The 19,022-nt window shown below is 36.5% G+C and overlaps 1 pseudogene; it reads left to right on the forward strand.

Moving 5' to 3' along the window:
* Window positions 1-2,731: 2,731 nt before the first annotated feature.
* Window positions 2,732-2,848, forward strand: LOC145263852 (5S ribosomal RNA; annotated as a pseudogene).
* The last annotated feature ends 16,174 nt before the right edge of the window (window positions 2,849-19,022 follow it).

Raw genomic sequence — 19,022 nt, forward strand, 5'->3', positions numbered from 1 at the left:
TTAATGACGCCAAAACAAAAACATCAAACCTAATAAAGGAATTAACGCATTCCTTGAAAGGAAATATGACTATTTTATCCCCAGAGAGGACAACGTTTTTTACACGTCTCTTTTGCTTGGAGCGTTCCCAGAAAGAGACAGAATTATTTGTGTCCCGCAGTCATATGATTTTGTCAACTTCTGTTCTGGGGTCACTACTGACCCTTGAATATCATTCATTTTTCTATTATTCAAATCATGGATTTATTTATGCAATATATGTTCAATTCTATCAATTCTGATGAATTGGGAACCTTTAGATCTTTGTAGAATCTAGGGAGTGTTCGTGTTTAATTTTGTCAATTCTGATTAATTGCGTGTTTTCTGAGAGGACTGCGTACATGCGTGCATGTCATATTTTTTCGATTCTGGCGAGTTGCATGTATGTAGAGTTTAGAATCTGTCGATATCGATTTTTTTTTCGATTTTTCCCATGTGTTTAACATTTTATATAATCTGAGGAGAGAGTAGCATGTGTATGTGTGAAACTTCTGTTGAGTTCATGTAAAATCTACATTGAAAACTTTCATAAAATGTTGCCGATTCTTGCGAGTTGGATGCATATAAACTCTTGTCTCCGAAATCATTAATGAACTCTGTACTCTGTGTGATTATTAGTATTCCTTTATGAAAAACTTTATTATTTTCATAATTCTTGTATTATTCTTAGACTCGTACTCAAAAACTCATATAGATTTACTCTTTGGTATTTTTAATTACTTTTTACGATATTTACGCTGAAAAATAATCCCCTCTCTGTAAGCTAATTCACAAAAAAAAACGGCTCTCTTGCAGTTTAAGGAAACTAAAATATGGAGATAAAAAAATGGGACATAAGTCGTGTTCACCGGTAACAAGAATGCCACCTGGTTGGATAATGAAATTAGCGTCATTTTATAAATAACATGAAATACTGAAATTGACGAAATTAGAGAACAATACTTTATCTTATAAAATAAATTTTATTAAATACAGGAATTTTTAAAAAATGATTTTTAGCAGTTTATATCTTTTTTATTGAATCACTTCCGCGTAATTTTATAAATAAAATGACAATCAAAGATAATTAGAAATGGTATTTATGAAACGATATTGAAACTGACAATAGTAGAAAACACATATTGTTTTACAAACAGATATAGATAATTAGAAAATTAATGAAACGATATTGAAACTGACAATAATAAACAGTTGATTTTTTTTTGTAAACAAATTCCATTTCCTTTTTTAATTTAAAATAAACTAAAATGATTCACTTTTTATAAACAATCGAATTGTGTTACTTAAATATGACTTTAACTTTTTTAAATTCTTTTACAATAATTATTTTTATATATATTTCAATATCTTTTCATTAATATCATTTCTAACTATTTTTATTTGTTTGTCATTTTATTTATAAAGTTACGCGGGAGTGATTAAACTGCTAAAAATCATTTTTTTTTTTTAATTCCTGTATTTAATAAAAATTATTTAATAAAATAAAATATTGTTTTCTAATATTTTCAATTTCAATATTTCATGTTATTTATAAAATGACGCCAATCCAATCAGGTGGCATTTTTATTACTGGTGAACACGACTTATGTCCCATTTTTTGGTCTCCATATTTTAGTTTACTTAAACTGCAAGAGAGCAAAAAAAAAACAACATTGCAGATTTCTGGATTGTATCGAGCCATCATCAGATGACTAGCAGAAGTTACTTAATCAAAGTCCTTCTTCCCGAAGATTCTAAAATCGCATTTTAACAATTAGGACAAAAAAATCGTGAATCAACTGAATTTGTGACGTTAACAGCATGTAAAAAAGTGTATTTATTTTATTTTTCATGGAGAAGACAATTTTTGTGCACGCGGTATACGTGTAACCTAGTAACATAGTGACTATATGGTTAGATTTCAGATGAAAATTTTTTAAGTTATTTGTGCTTTCTTAGTTTGTTTTGCTTAAGGAATAAAGAATATTGTTGTTGTGTTTTGGCTTGTTTTGTTGTGTTATATTTTGTGTTTTGTTTTTGTTATGTTGTCATTTTCTTGGGGTGTGATGATTTATTTGGCTTATATTTTCCCTACGGGCAGTTGTGAAAGTAAAATAGGAGAAAGCGTTTTTTTCTCTCTATGAACGAACAATAAGTTGGCATATCAATATATACTAATGTATTTCTGTATATGTATATGTTTATGTGAGTGTACTATGTATGTGTACGTGTACATGTGTATGTTTTTATATGCTTATATATTTTATTTCCGATAGGTGAATGGTAAAGTACTGCAACACTTTCCAGCAACTCCTGCAGCTGCGTTAACTCCGACCATATTGGCTTGCCTTTCTGTCGCACATTATCTGCAATGCTGAGAGGGGGCCCTGGTAACTGGGCAAACCTAGGTCTCCTTATTACCCGTTTATGCTTTCATCTGGAGAGGCAACTGCAGCTTCGACTTCATAACCACAGCAGACGCTGCAGTGTACCAGACTAGATACGGAAGGCAATTGTCTTATTAGACAGAATGTTGCCATCAGCATCATCATTTTCGTGTATATTTACGATTGGTCATACATATGTACGTATACATATATATATATGTGTGTGTGTGTGTGTGCATGTGCGCGCGTTTATAGTTGTACGATTTATATGTGTGTGTGTGTGTTTTGTGTGACTATGTAGATGATTTGTATATATATGTGTATATATATACGGCATAATCGCGTTGACACACCGGTTCTCGTCAGATCACCGAAGTTAAGCAACGTTGAGCCTGGTTAGTACCAGATGGGTGACCATTTGGGAATTCTAGGCGCTGTATGTGCTCTCCGCTTATCTCGGCATTTGTTTCCAGTGGTCTTGTACATAAACTTCACTTGCCACAGCACAATGTCGACTCGGGAGATGTGTGGTTGAAGATTGTGTACCTCCTGCCAATAAAATTTCACGCGCAGGCACCCCTTCGTGGGTATCCATAGTCTGTTAAAGACTGAAGGTCCTCGGCTTGGGAGAGATGCTACTCTGGCGGCACTGATGAGTTGTGATACAACGATATATATATATATATATATATATATATATATATATATATATATATATATATATATATATATGAGGACTGAATCGTTGAAAAGTTGTGTACGTAGAAGGAAACTACTCCTTAAAAACTGGATCAGTGAAAAAGAAAAACCTAAATTTTTATTTTAAAAAAATATATATTTTTATTTAACTTTTAGATTCTAAAATTCATTTTAGTTTGTAAAATTGGATTTCAATTGTATTTTTAAATTATTTTATTATGGTTTTTAATTATTTTACTATATAAATTTTAAAAAAATCATACTCTATATATGTAATTTATAATCTATTTCAACTTTAAAACCATAGGGAAAAATACAATAGTATCGAGATTAATACAGTAGGAAAATTTCGTAAGCTAGATAAGTATCCCCCCCCCCGAACCTTGACGCAGTTGAAATTTTTAAATGCATTCCGATATATTTAAATGGAATTTTAAATTTCAATCGATATTGCGATAAATTTTAATCGAAATTGAGATAAATTTTAATGGATATTGAGATAAATTTTAAGTTTTAAATTTAGAAAATAAATTTTTAAAGTTAATTTTGGCTTTGATATTAAAGGTACTTATAAAATGTTTTAATTGAAATTAGATTTTAAATTTAATAAAATTTAATTTTAAAATCAATAAAATCACTACATCCTATAAATAAGGGTAGTTTTCACAAAACGAAAGTTAAACGTGCACTCATAATATATATATTATATGGAAAAATGCGCGCATGAAAAGTAATATTCTTAAGATTTTATTAAACCTGGAAAAGTAAAGGACAAGAAATTCAACCTGGAAAAGTAAAGAACAAGATATTCTAGTAAAGTAAAAAATAAGAATTTTTTAGACTTAAAATATTGCAGCTAAAAATAAAATTTGAATATTGATAAATATTTTATTTCTTATTTGCATATGTTGTTGTTTATTGTTGAGTTAGAAAGGGTGTCAGTCGCTGGATTGAACTTATTTACCCCCTATTATTTGCATATATTTATGTAGTGAAAATTGTTTGAATAAAATTAATTCATTAGTTAGTTAGTTAGTAGATGGAATTAATAATTCTATAATTTACATAAAAATTAATAATTTTATTATATCATAATTAGGATCATTTAATTCTTTCTAACTCAACAATAAACAACATATGCAAATAATAAATAAAATATTTATCAATATTCAAATTTTATTTTTAGCTGCAATATTTTAAGTCTAAAAAATTCTTATTTTTTACTTTACTAGAATATCTTGTTCTTTACTTTTCCAGGTTGAATTTCTTGTCCTTTACTTTTCCAGGTTTAATAAAATCTTAAGAATATTACTTTTCATGCGCGCATTTTTCCATATAATCCATGATTTTTCCAGGCATTGTTATTGTATTAATATATACATTTATAATATTTATTAATGATTGTCAAAAAAAATTAGCTCTCAAACACACATTTCTGCAATATTTATCATTCAATCACAGTAGTTCCGAGCCAGGGTCTCTACCGAGACTGCGGTTCATGAATTCGTGATCTGTATAGAGCGTAAACTAACAAAAAAGAAAATGGCACTCGGTGTCTTTTTAGATATCGTTGGAGCTTTTGACAACATACCCTTCAGTAGTATGTTCAAGTCGCTACGAGAACTCAATGTGCCACCAGTACTCATCCGATGGATTGAGTATATGGTGAGGCACAGAACAGTTCAAGTAGAACTACAGAGGGCAACTGTTAAAAGGGAAGTAGTTAAATGAAACCCCCAAAGTGGGATTTTATCACCTTTACTATGGAACTGTATGCTGAATCCTCTTTTAAAGGAGTTTAAAAATAGGAATATTTATGCCCAGGCTGCTGCTGATGACATCGCAGTGCTGGTCGCGGGTTCAAAAGCATCATTGGTCAGACGCATTGCCAAAATGGGACTACATTTTTCATCAAATGTGATAACGAAAAATTTGAGTTCATTCAAAGAATATGTATATCATAGAATTCAACAATATTTTTAATCGATAAATTCACCATTTTTTGCTATAAAATCATAAGGAGAGTTAAAAAAAATAGTTATTAAAAAAAAAGTTCGGTTTTTAATTATAAAAAAAAACGATACACGGGATTGAACCTAAAATCTTTCCACCAACCCCCGGTACTCTAACCGTTACGCTAACATGTCATATTGGCAAAATCGCAGTAAAAAATATTTATATACAAAAAAAGTTATGCAAAATAAAAAAAAAAGCGTTAGTCACTTATGTACTTACTCTCCTGTTTGTGAACCCACATATTTTGTTGTAACTTTTTTTCTACTGAACCAATTTTCGAAATTTATTTTTGAAAATGTAGCTAATGAGGTGTTCTATCCAACTATATACCCTGTTTGAAATTTGGTTGCGAACGGAATTAGTGGTGGGGGTTTGAATGCGTCTCGATTCATTCACTTTCGGACTTAAGCATATATTCAACCACTACCGTGGTTGAATGATATATATATATATATATATATATATATATATATATATATATATATATATATATATATGTTTCCACTTCCAGTTTTAAAATAGATGAGTATTGGCTAAAGAGAGCTTCATATGGGTATCTAAAACGGTCCTTAACTATCAGGTTTGAAACCGACGGTACCAATGACTTATCTAAAACTTTCTATAAACAAAATATAAATAACACACTCTTATTTTCTGATTTTCCTTATAATTGAGCACACTGCTGGATTTCTCTTTCCAAATATAAAAACTATATATATATATATATATATATATATATATATATATATATATATATATATATATATATATATATATATATATACTGGCATATGTGTATATAGGTAAAACATAGAAAAAATATCAACTAATAGACAAATTATATATAACAAAAACGAGTAGCACAGACGTTTCAATCATAGTGCTTAATACACGAACCACTAAATATGCATGAAGTTGTTCCAGTAGGAGTGAGGTACTCTTCTCACAAAAAAAAAGGAGATGGTAATCAAGGAACGTGGTAACGAAGAAAAAGTTATATTTAAATTTTATTGATAAAATAATCTTTTCGCTATTATTTCACCTCGACTCACTTTTTAGCATGCTATAGTCCATTCTTATCCCAATCACACATATGTATTAAGGAGTTTTAGAAAAACGCTGACAGATATAAAACAAACAAAAAAAAAACTTTTTTTTTTACCTGCTAGCATGTAGGTGCAGAGTGGGGGTGGAGATTTATACAGAGAGGATATTTATTTGCTCCCCCACCGAGCAAATTAGGCACAAGGTCGATTTTTAATGTGAGGAGTGAAGGGGGAATGGGGACCAACTCCCCGGGGAGTAGGGGAGCTGGATAGTTGACAATTGGTATGAAGGGTTGCCCCTACATTGACCAAGGTCTTATCTTGTGGGGTCGCCCCCACATAGGGTCTTTGCTTGCAGTATCTGCCGGAACAGATACTACACTTTGATCTTGGTCCGAGGGCCAACCGGCGCAATGCCGAGAGGACGGGTTCATACGGAGAGAAAATACTCGATTTTCTAAGAAAAGAAATTAATTAAATATTTTTCTATATACTATTTTTGACATCTTACGGCAAATATGTTAATGACAAAACATAGTTTTCATTAGTAACTAGCGGGACTTGTATCTCGACGTTGCATAGGAGAATTGAGGAAACAAATAAATTCCTATTCTTTCTCCATTCTTATTTCAAGTTATAAATAAAATAAAGAAAAACATTTTATTTGCTGTTAATTGGTGCCGACACGAACGAATTAAAAATTTGGACGTTTCCAATTATGTACGTTTTCAGCGTCCTAAATTCTTTTTCTGGAAAAAGAAGTTGTGACGCTGAAAATTCACACACGACAAGTTTATTAGTGAATAATCGTAACTAATAACACTAGCAGGGGAACCGACCTTTGTCCGTTCGTAAAATACGCTTAAATATATTTTAATTCATGCAGATTTCGTATTTATTATTATGGTACCAATTCTCTCTTGATTATTATATTGTACCTAATATATAGTAGTGATTTAAAAATATTAAAAATATGACTTGGGTGTCATCAGCTAGTATAGAAACCAAAATATGCTCCAGCCGTGTTCCTCACCATTTGAGCTATCGACAGATAAATAAGAAAGATTAAAAATTAAACCATTTCAAGCTATGAATGAATTTGTGCATGCGCAAAAGTAATACAAATATGTTGGCAAATTGAAATGAACATTTTGCATTTCAATTTGTTAACATATTTCTGTACGCATTATTCCTCCATACAAACAAAGATTTTATTTGTTATATGTCATCCTTCGTATATGATTACTATTTCTTGTTAATTTCAGTACTATGTGACGAGTAGTTTAAGAGTTTATCGGTTAAATATTTTCACACACACACACACACACACACACACACACACACACACACACACATATATATATATATATATATATATATATATATATATATATATATATATAATAGATCTACTGGATTTGGGTTTTTTTTTACACAGGAATCACCATTTATCAAGGCCCGGGAGTCACTCGAGGATAAGGGTTAATGGGTATACATTAGCCAATGTGATTATAGCGTAGTAAACATAAGTAGTGGGAATTTTGTAAATTGGATTGCTTAGGGGGGCGGTTCATCAAGAACTTGTTTACGTTGGACTTGAAGACAATCAGATTGTAGTCAGCTGGAAAGCAGGCAATTGGAAGACAGTTCCACATGCGTGCAGTTTTAAGAAAGAAGCTTTGTTCATGGAATCTACATTTAGGTTTAGTCACAGATAAAGAGTGTGGGAAATTATTGATAGTGGTTTTGGCTACACGAGTGTTTTTCATGAAAGTTTGGCAAGGGGGGTGCCATAGATTGAAGTTCAGATAAACACTTGCCATGAAAATAACAATAGAGCAGAGACAGGCTCGCAACGTCTCTTTTGTGGGAAAGAGGTTGCAGGGAAGAGAAAAGGGCATCCCCACTAAGCTACGAAGTCTATTTTGGACTCTGTCAAGGCAGGATAAGCTGCTTGTAGCAGCTCCTATCCAGATGTGGCGACAGTACTTCATCGTTGGCCGTACCTGGCTTTTATATAGGTAGAGAATTGCATCAGCAGTGAGATATCTACTAGAGCAGTAGAAGGATCCCACCATTTTTCCAGCGACCTTAGCAATGGATTTGATATACGTGTTCCATTTCAGATCGCTTGTCAAAACATGGAGCCTCTCCAAGACGAGAGCCATTCATTTCAATTGATGCCAGATGGGCATCAGAGCGTTGATGATGTAAAGACAGAAGCTTGGTTTTAGAGGCATTAAAAGTAACCAACCACTTCTTTCCTCATTGTACCACGTGCTCAAGATCAGAGGAGAGAGAATCAGAGAGAACTTGGTCGTTTACGGTCTTTGATGTGCTACCATAGATTGTAGTGTCGTCAGTATAAATGTCTACGAATGATGTAAGGATGTGATTTGTTAGATCATTAATGTAGCTCAGGAAGAGAGTTGGGCCCAGAATGGACCCCTGAGGAACTCCAGCATTATTTATATAAATAACCATAGGTAATAAAATTGGTTTGTATACATTTTCAGCGTACCAAATTTACATTTTAATCGTCGTTAAAAATGCTGTATAGATTCCTGGATTCAGTAAAATGTTTCCTAATTTGAAATGAGTGCTCGAAATGTTGTGAAAATAACAACCGATATAAGAATAGTAGATTGAATAAGTCAAATAATATACAGTAGAACGCCGGGATACGGCATTAAAAATTAGTAACAAAATGCATCGATTTAACTTCCGACCTTCTTCAGGTGTATTTTGTCGAACTCGGGAATTAGACGGAATTTCAAACATAAAACCTTTACTTGCTTCGCGGGAGTAGCATGCGCTCTTGTTCCATCAGCCATTATTAGATCTCTATTTAAATAATTTAAAATTGTATTTTTCAGTCACCAACTCTAAGACTTGAACCTTCAAACTTCAGAAGAATATCACTTTTACAATTGATTTTTCCAAGTAATATCCAAATAATTTTAATAACCAACCTTCATCTGAAAAATTCAGAAATGTAATGAGAATACTTGTTTCTCACTTAATTTCACATGACTGGTGCGGCCCGCTTTTGTTTTAATAGGCTGAGGATATAGGTTTTACAGCTTGTCTGTCTACTGTTTTAAACTGGTAGTACATGAGCTCTAACTCTTATGTATAACTTAGTGATTGCTCTATTAACAGTTGTATAACAATGGTTGGTTGGTTGGTTGTTTTGTTTTACGGCATATCAACCCTTTTCAGGTTATTTAATGCCGAATCTGGTGATTTTGAAGAACGATTTTTTAATATAGTATATTTGTTTTTTAAGTCGTATTCTATTTAACCCATAGTTGGGACCCTAACAGGTGCTACCACTCCGGGTCAGAGTGGACCTGGGAGCAATGGCAATTAAAGGGTGGCTCCACACTCCCTAAGGCCTGCAAGCTGGGGCCCTCACCATCGGATATAGTTTAAGGTCATATCCAGGACCGTATAACAATGGGGTAACTAAACTGCCATGTCTTACATGAAAAAGCATCCTGCACTTATTTCCAGTAGGTATTCCCAGAACCGCAATCCATAAATAAAGTCTCATATATGTGAACTTTGTCCAACCCTTTATATCTATAAACGACTATGAAAAATAAAAGTAAAATGTATAAACCAGATCTTTTTCAATAAACAATCAAATCGTTTCATCCGTTAATGCTCTTTTTCACAAATATCTGAGGGTTTAGGACTAACTCCTGGTAAACTACGCAGATCTCCTAATACTAAATGGAAGTAAGTGTTCACTTTGTTTTTGACACCCAACAAGCACCTACATTATCCAAAACCCAACAATATCACATCAAATAAGCGTGATACTGTAGTCCAAACCCCCTCTGAAGTTGTTGTCTATATCTCTGCGCCCTAGCACAATAATTCCTTACGCTTCACTTACAATATTGCCTTGTTTTTGTTTTGTTTTGTTTTTTAGTAGTCACTGCTTTTCAAAGCCCAGAGGCCACTCAAAGATGAGTGTTTTGCAGTAATGATTGGTTATCGTGGAAATTGGGTAGAAATTTATTATTTAAGAGGACAACTCAACAAGATTATGTTTATGTTGGAATTGAAAACGATCATGTTATAATCAGTTGGGAAGTAGCTCTGCCGTATTGTTCTGCAAACGAGCAGTTCTAGAAAAAAAGGCCATGCTCAGGAAATTTTCGTTTAGTTTTAAGCACATATAGAGAGTAAAGAAAATTACTGACAGTGGTTGTAGCTAGGCGAGTTTTGATTCAATAAAAGTAAATAATAAATTATGTATTTTAAAATATAAATCACTAATAATAATTCTTTGCTTTATCTCTTTTTTGTTTTCTTTTCATAAAATGATTGCTTTTATTGAACTGCTTCGTTATATAACGAATTGAATAAAATAAACAAATGAATTATAATTGGATTTAGTTTGCACTGATAATGCAGATGCTAAAATCCCCAGGTAAATTCGTTTGTGAAAGACTTTTAGCAATTCATTCTGATACGCTCACTTTAGTAATTGCAATTAAATAATTATGGAAACTTAGCAAAACTTTACAAGTGAATACTTCACACTGGTCTCGTTGATATATTCTTCACAGACGCTTTATCAGTTTCAATATTATGAAGTTTGTTTAAATGCTAGAATTGAGAAACAGAAGAAAATACTGTTTTTTTCATTTTTATCTATTTGTTTTTTTTAATTTTTATCTTTTTATTTTTTTTAATTTTTATCTATCTATCTTTTTTAATTTTTATCTATTTATTTTTTTAAATTTTTATCTATTTATTTTTTTAAATTTTTATCTTTTTATTTTTTTTAATTTTTATCTATTTATTTTTTTTTAATTTTTATCTTTTTATTTTTTTTAATTTTTATCTATTTATTTTTTTTAATACTTTGAAATGAGGCTTCATAATTTGTGCATTAATTCTTTTTGTGTGTGTGTGTGGACTATTCTCGTCATCCTCATACTTGTTGGGGATGACAGTCCGCAAAAAGAATGAATGCACAAATTATGAAGCCTTATCTCAAAGGGATTTCCAAAAAATAAAAAAAATTAAAATTAATACCATTCCTTGCGGACCTGACAATGGAAGACCAGATAAGAATACAAAATTGGATTTTTAATACCATAAAATCAACCTTAATCGCCCCTCCGGGGCCCGTGGCACATTGGATAGAGTCTCTACGGTTCTAAAGATAGCGGTTTCAATTGTCATTGTACAAAGATAGCGGTTTCAATCCTACCCGAGCAGGCCAAACGATTGGTTGGCCAAAATGTGGTGAGACAACGGTACAATAATTACTGCAGATAAGTTACAAAACTCAGCATTTCTATCCCATCGTGGTTAATCACCTGAAGAAGGCCAGAGGATGAGCTGACCAAAACTTGGTGAAACAACAATAATTATAAGGATGAAGATAACAGTTCACAAAAGAATGGATGCAACAGGAAACCCTTCATAAAATTAAGGTCAAGCATAGGGTTGCCAGGAAGAAATAAATTCAAACTTGAAAGTTTAAGAGGAAACATATATTCATACTAGCAGAAAACCAGCCGTTGTCCCAGATTGAATGATGGACCATATATGTGCTTTTTTACCAAGTTTATAACAGTGTGGCGATTGAATCGCGAAATGGTTCATATGAACCCAAAAAAAGCAAATATCTCTAATTGCTACACTCTTTTTTCTCTACTTCATTGATATTCGCTTTCATCACGACTCCCCAAAGCAAATAAGTTTTCACGGGAAGATGTTAGATCAAAATATTTTCAACCAAAAAAAAAACACACCTGTGTGAAAATGATAAGCTAATACGGAATTAAACTTTTCTATAAGACTTTCTCCAGATTTCACCAGATTGTCACACCTGAAAGAATCCAAAACCCACACAGACATTTAATATAAATTTTTATTATTTGAGTGAAAGAAGGAAAATGAAGGATATATATGTGTGTGTGTGTGTGTGTGTGTGTGTGTGTATGTGTGTGTGTGTGTGTGTGTGTGTGTGTGTGTGTGTGTGTGTGTGTGTGTGTGTGTGTGTGCATAATAAAATGGAAATAAATGAAACATTGAAGGAATAAAAGGTCACCAGTTAACAAGAGCTAAATAAAACAAATGAAACTTTATCAATGAAAAATAGAGGAAAACATAATTTTATAGCAAAAAATATTTATACAATAGATTCAGTTTCCACAACACCATATCACCATTTTTTATTCTTGTTATATTTTATAATAATCAATTCTTGGAGCAGGGCCAAATAATGTATTCATTACTGTTTGATTGAGATATGGTGTAAGTAAAGTGGCATCAATTGAAATCAATTTCAGCAAATTTTATAATTTTAAACCTTCCCTTGAGGCGCACTCGGAGTTTGCTAAATCATGATCCCTGTGTACTCCTTCTCTAAGTCTTGAATTTCTTGTTGCCATTTCTATTATTATACTTTAACTTCTGTATTTCTAAAATTATAAATAAATTAAAGTAAAGCGTTGTGTCATTCTGGGGAGTCAGACTGTGAATTTAAAAAAAACTGTGTGACATTGTTGACATCGATTTTGTGAAAGTTCTGATGACCCCAAGTTGTTTAATATTTCAGGACATCTTGGATTACATGTATAGGTAAGGAATAGGTCTGGCTTTCCATATTAACAGAAAACTGCCATTGCATCTTGATACAGTTGTTGAAGATTCCTAGGACTTCCTGTAAATGAAGATGGTAGAATAACTGGTACACCAGAATCGCCATCTTCATTCCTTGCTAAATGATCCATTAAGCCAGAATATTGAGCAGTTCTTGGTTGACTTTGATAACTTTTAATGAAGTTAAATAAGCAACCGTCAACTTTTACATATGCAATAGACTTTTCTATTTATTTTAAATTTTATTCAATGAAGATTTGGAAATTCACAAATATTTTTTAAGTTGAATTAGTGATATAGATTTCAATTAATGCATCACAACTTCCTGATAATATAAATAGAACACTTTGAATTTTCTGTACAAAAGTTTTTTCCATAAAAACATTGTAATCTGTTATAATATTCAGACTCTTGTGTATTACATGCATAGAAAATGAAGTGTTTCTGTAAATCTTACGAAATACAGTTAAATTTTGATTTTTCGATAATCAAAATGATGTGAGGTAGGTTAAACAAACTGTACACTACTTTTTCATCAAATTATGAATTTTAAATATAAGGAAAGCAATTTTTAAAAAAAAATTTTCCAAAATCATATTTACATCCAAGTTAATTTTTAGATTCCATAGCTGTTCCTGATTGTTTTCATAACACTTCACGGTAAATTCTTAGTATATGTTACACCACGCAAATTCTTAGTATATGTTACACCACGCTTTCTGACCTGATTATCATCTCTATGCAGTTGCATTACCTTAAATTTCACACTGTGCTTAGATCGAGCTCTTGAACATGCCACATACAGCTGGCCATGAGAAAATACAGGTTGTTGAAGATATATACCAACCTTATCCAAAGTTTGGCCTTGTGCTTTATTGATGGTCAGTGAATATGCTAATCGTATTGCAAACTGTATCTGACGAAATGCAAACGGAACATTTGTATCACTTGGCTTTAACTTAATTCTTGGAATGATAACTGTGGAACCTCTATTAGATCCATTAATTAAAATAGCAATGATGCTGTTTTGATGACATTCTTTTATTTTTATCCTAGTTCCATTACAAAGTCCTTGATTTATGGATATAATTCGCAGTCGCATTACTATTGCCTCTATTTTCACATTAAGTCGGTGAGGTAACATTCCAGATGGAGTTAATGAATTTATGAACTCGATAGGATAATTTTGAAGTTCAGCATCATCATCGGAGATATAATCTGCACTTAAATATGTATTTATGCCTCCGGGAAGATTATTTAGAATTTCTACATTTACTGTTAAACATTCTGTATTTTTTAGAGTCATGATGATTCAATTTTCCATTTCTTGAGGGCTGCAATCAAATATTTCTGAGATTAGAGAACCATTACATACCGAATAGTCAGGAACATCTATGGGATCTACAGGAACGTCATTAAGACTGCTCGTTAGTGTACCATTACAAAGATGAAGAAGCCATCTAGAAAACTCCTGTTCATTTATGTTAGTTCTAACGTTTTGTGTTAGTTGTAATTGACTGAAATGATGCCACAATGGGCATCTTTTAAGGCAGGTGTCTATAATAGATGTAGGTGATCCATGTGGCACTACTGGCAAAATTTGCCTGAAGTCACCTCCAAGTATGAGAAATTTTCCACCAAATATTTTATCGTTACCCATTATATCTTGTAAACATCTATCTATAGCAAGCAGTGCATGATTAGGTATCGTAGAGGCTTCGTCTATGATGAATACCTTTACCTTTCTCAAAAAAGAAGCATGCTCTGATACAGGAGAAACGTTACAGACACTGGTTTCTGTCAGAGGTACAGGTAGTTTGAATATACTGTGGAGTGTTTTCCCTGAAGTTAGTAGCATTGCAGCAATGCCGCAGTGGCGGTTACAGTACTGCTGGAGGTGAAGTAATCATATAACATGTTGAATAAAAAGATTTTTCCTGATCCGGCTGGGGCATCTAAATAGAAGCAATTGTTGTGTGGGGCTTCTTTTTCAGTTGCCATGACAGCCTTGATTATAGTATTAAAGACCTCTAATTGTTCATTGTTTAACAATTCAACATTAGGCCCGTTTGTATTTCGAGTCATATTATCTATTGGAGGATTACCTGTTGGTTCAGGTAAACCCATTGCCTGGCAAGAAGAACCATGCTCATTAAATATTGCTTTTATCAAATGAATAACTTGGGGGATATGTATATACACTGGCCCCCGCCCTTTGTGGCCCGGGCGACAAGATCAAAGTGTAGTATCTGTTCTTCAGATGCTGCACTTAAGATAATTTGTACCAGTCAATGGAGGGGAAACCCTCTATACTGGGACAATTATTATTTTTGGTAACCAGAGTGCCCCCTTTTTGCCTACTTTTAGGGGAGCTGGTTTTTACCTCACATTAAAAACGGCCTTGTGCCTAATTTGCTCAGTGGGGGAGCAAATAAATACCATCTGTTCCGGCAGATACTGCACTTAAGATGGTTTGTACCAGTCAATGGAGGGGAAACCCTCTATACTGGGACAATTATTATTTTTGGTAACCAGAGTGCCCCCTTTTTGCCTACTTTTAGGGGAGCTGGTTTTTACCTCACATTAAAAACGGCCTTGTGCCTAATTTGCTCAGTGGGGGAGCAAATAAATACCATCTGTTCTGATACCTACATCGTGCGAGGCAGTGCTGTTCTGGCGACACATTCTCGTGCCCGGAACACCTGACAAGCTTTTTGGGTCGCGTTCTGTCCGCACCCCCACTTTGTCTGTCTTTCTCTGCTCTCCCCCCTCCCCCACGGGGGGGGGGATCCGAGCTGATAATTTACGACCTTCCCGCGAGGGAGGGTCGGAAACACCTTCTCTCTTCCCTCCACTAACTTCCCACTCCCTCTCTCAGTTCTATCTCCCCTTTTGGCGCCACCTCTTTTTGGCGCCAAAGTCGGCTCCCCACTTTGGACGCTGATTCCACGTCACTTTTTTCAGTGAATTTTTTTAAAAGAGGGACCCAAAACGGACACCCCCAGCCCGGGGGCCACCAATATGGATACCCTCAGCCAGGGGCCCACCAATATGGATACCCCCAACCAGGGGGCTACTGCTCCCCAAGAGGACGAATCCCCAACAGGAGAAAAAACAACTGCTGATGGGGCGTACCGCCCGGGTATGACACCATTGGACGCTCCCCAGGAGGGGGAAAATTTAACAACAGCTCCCCCCGAGGGCGACTCCCCCCCAAAGGGGAGCAAAACCAAAATCGGTCGTAGCATCTCACTCCAACCACAAAAAGGAGGAGATGCCAGACCAAAAGGACAATAAAGGGGACAGCGCTCCCCAGGAGGGCTGCTCTCCCAAAAGGGGATCAGATCAAGAAAATGAGGGGGGCATACCGCCTGGACCTCACAAACGAGGAAGGGGCAGATGGCCTCAAAGTAAACAAAAAAGATCATGCTCCCCAAGAGGCCGACTCCCCAAAACAGGAAGCTGCTCCCGAAAAAGACGCTAAAAAGGGAGCCGCCGCCCAAAAATGTGACACTCCCACAAAAGGACTGACAAAGACATCTGGGGAGGCAGGAAGCGTCGCCAATAAACAGGCAGGGGCGACCTCCATAAAAGACCAAAAACGGTCTAACCCCACTAAAGACCCCATACCAACACCAACAAGAGGGTCTGCGTGGGGGAAGACCGTAGAAAAACAACTGTCCCCTCAAAAGTATAGAGACCTGTACCTGACAAAGTACAGACAATAAATAGAGGGGGCAAATATAAAACCCATACCAGGTGCCTGGGAGGCGATTGAGGGCAGAGTCCTGTCCTTTGCCATTTCCGATATACCGGAAAACCGCCTCCTAGGGATGAAGAAGGAAGACATGGCGGGGCTCCTCCACAAACTTAACATCCCAGTACTATACCTGTACCAGAGGAGCTTCGCTGTGTGGGACATCCTCCTACCACCAAGGATGATGCGGAGAGACTCTCCCTCCAAGAAATAAAGCATGGGAGAGTCAAACTAATACCTGAATACCAGGGGAAGAGAAGGACTCGGGTGCAGGTATTTAATGTGCCAACCCAAATACCTGCGGAAGTATTAGGATGCCTCTTCAGCCAGTACGGTGAGGTAGAACAGGTGACCCCAGTACGGTCAAAAACTGGGACTCACCTGGGCTGCTACACAATAGCAATGAGGCTGAAGAGAGAGGCGTGTTCGAGCAATACCACCGCTGTTGACATACAAAGACGCCAACATAATGGTAGTGGTGGAGGGCCGTCGTCCACACTGTTGGTTCTGCCAAAAGCAGGGCCACATGGCTAGGAGCATGGTAGTGAGACAAAAGCGAAAACACATAATCCCTTCTGCTACCGTCCCACCACCAGCCCAAAAATCGAGGCAGGAGCCTCTGCAAATGCAGCAACAACAACAGCCACCGCAGCCAATGCTGCGGAAACAACTGCAGCAACAACTACTGCAGCAGCAAAATCAGCAAGTGCAGCAGAAGCAGCAGCAGCAACGACACCAGCGAGAGCAGCAACAACAAAAACAGCTGCAGCAGCAAATAGAGGAGCAGACACAACCAACGGTCCCCACACCAATCGAGACGGGGATCAAGCGGAGAAAAGACTGCTCCTCTGAGGATGAATCCGCAAGTGAGAGGGAGAGGAACTCAACCTCACCTCTCCCCGGTACGTTCGAAAGAATGAAAAAGAAAAACAAAAGAAGAAAAGAGGAAGAAAAGGTGGCCCCCACTCCCTGTGAACATACACCACCCCTAACAACAAAATCCACTTCCACCCCCAAACCACACACTGCACCAACACCAGACACCGCACCAACACCAGACACCACACCAACACCAGACACCACACCAACACCAGACACCGCACCAACACCAACACCAGACACCGCACCAACACCAAACACCGCACCAACACCAGACACCACACCAACACCAACACCAGGCACCACACAAACACCCGTCCCCACACCAAGGCAAACTGAGCCACTACCCCAAAAAGAAAAGGAAAAGAATGAACCGAGGGAGGGGAGAGACTCCTCTGCCTCTTGCAGACCAACCAGACTAAAGGTCCTTGCCCCTGAGGAACTATGTAATGCAGACCCTCTATCTGTGGCCACAGACATTTCCCATCGGCAGAGGAAAAACTTAAAACCTCTGCTCGATTACAAACAGATAGAGGGGAAAGATGTAAATATCCCCTCAAATTTCCCGGACGCCCCACTCCTAATAACTTTTGTCAGAACTCCAGAGGCCTGCAAGACCACCTTGTGGACAAGGCTGCAGGCCGCTGAAGGGGCTTTTCCGGGAATTGAACTGGTGAAAAAAATGACCCTTCTCTTGATGAACTGTCAAAACAATGCAAGGGAAGGGTCCCCGTGTTGGTCCATCCGTCACTCTACAGGGCCATAAAATTAATTTATCCTTTGGACGTCGGCGGCATTGCGAGAGAAGGTCAGGATATGAAAAACCTGACCACCTTGAGCATGGCACATAACGTCGGCGTCCTCTCCCCAGCTGACTTCGGAGCTGAGTGTGACACACCCTAAGGTAGGTACCATGGCTCTGAATTTGGCTAGTTTGAATGCGAGGGGCTTGAGATCACCGGGCCGGGTGGCTCGCCTCCGGCACGACCTCTTGTCCCTGGGAGTGGATGTGGCTGCGATTCAGGAGACGCATTTCGTTTCCTCTGTGGACTGTCAGGTGCTGGCCAAAGATTTTGAGGTTTTCTCAGCATATGGCAGCCCGCGGGGGAAGGGAGTTTCCGTGCTGGTTAAACGTACCCTGTCGGCGACGGTCGACGTTGTCCATAGAGATGTGGTGGGCAGGCTGGTTGTGGCCGATGTTGCCGTAAAAGATTCTGTGTTTCAGGTAATCGCGGTTCATGCGCCCAGCACCGCTCGTGAGAGGGTCTCATTCTTCAGTCAGCTTGACGCGTTTGTAGATTTTCGGAAGCGGGTAGTGCTAATGGGGGATTGGAATGCCATCTTAGACCCCGAGATAGATAAGGTAGGAGGCGATGCTAGAGGATCGGAGAGGTGCGAGTCCAGCCTGGCTGATCTGATGGCTAGATGCGGTCTGGTCGACAGGTTTCGGGTCGAGCATCCGGGGCGGGAGATGTGGACGTGGACCAATAGCGTTTCCTCCTATCCAAATACCTATTTGGACAGAATGTTAGTTAGGAGAGGCGAAGTAGACTTCTTATCTTGTCCCACGTTCACTTGGCTAGGCCA

Source organism: Euprymna scolopes, chromosome 3, assembly GCF_053919585.1.
Source record: "Euprymna scolopes isolate OS-2025 chromosome 3, ASM5391958v1, whole genome shotgun sequence".
Classification (NCBI taxonomy): Eukaryota; Metazoa; Mollusca; class Cephalopoda; order Sepiida; family Sepiolidae; genus Euprymna; species Euprymna scolopes.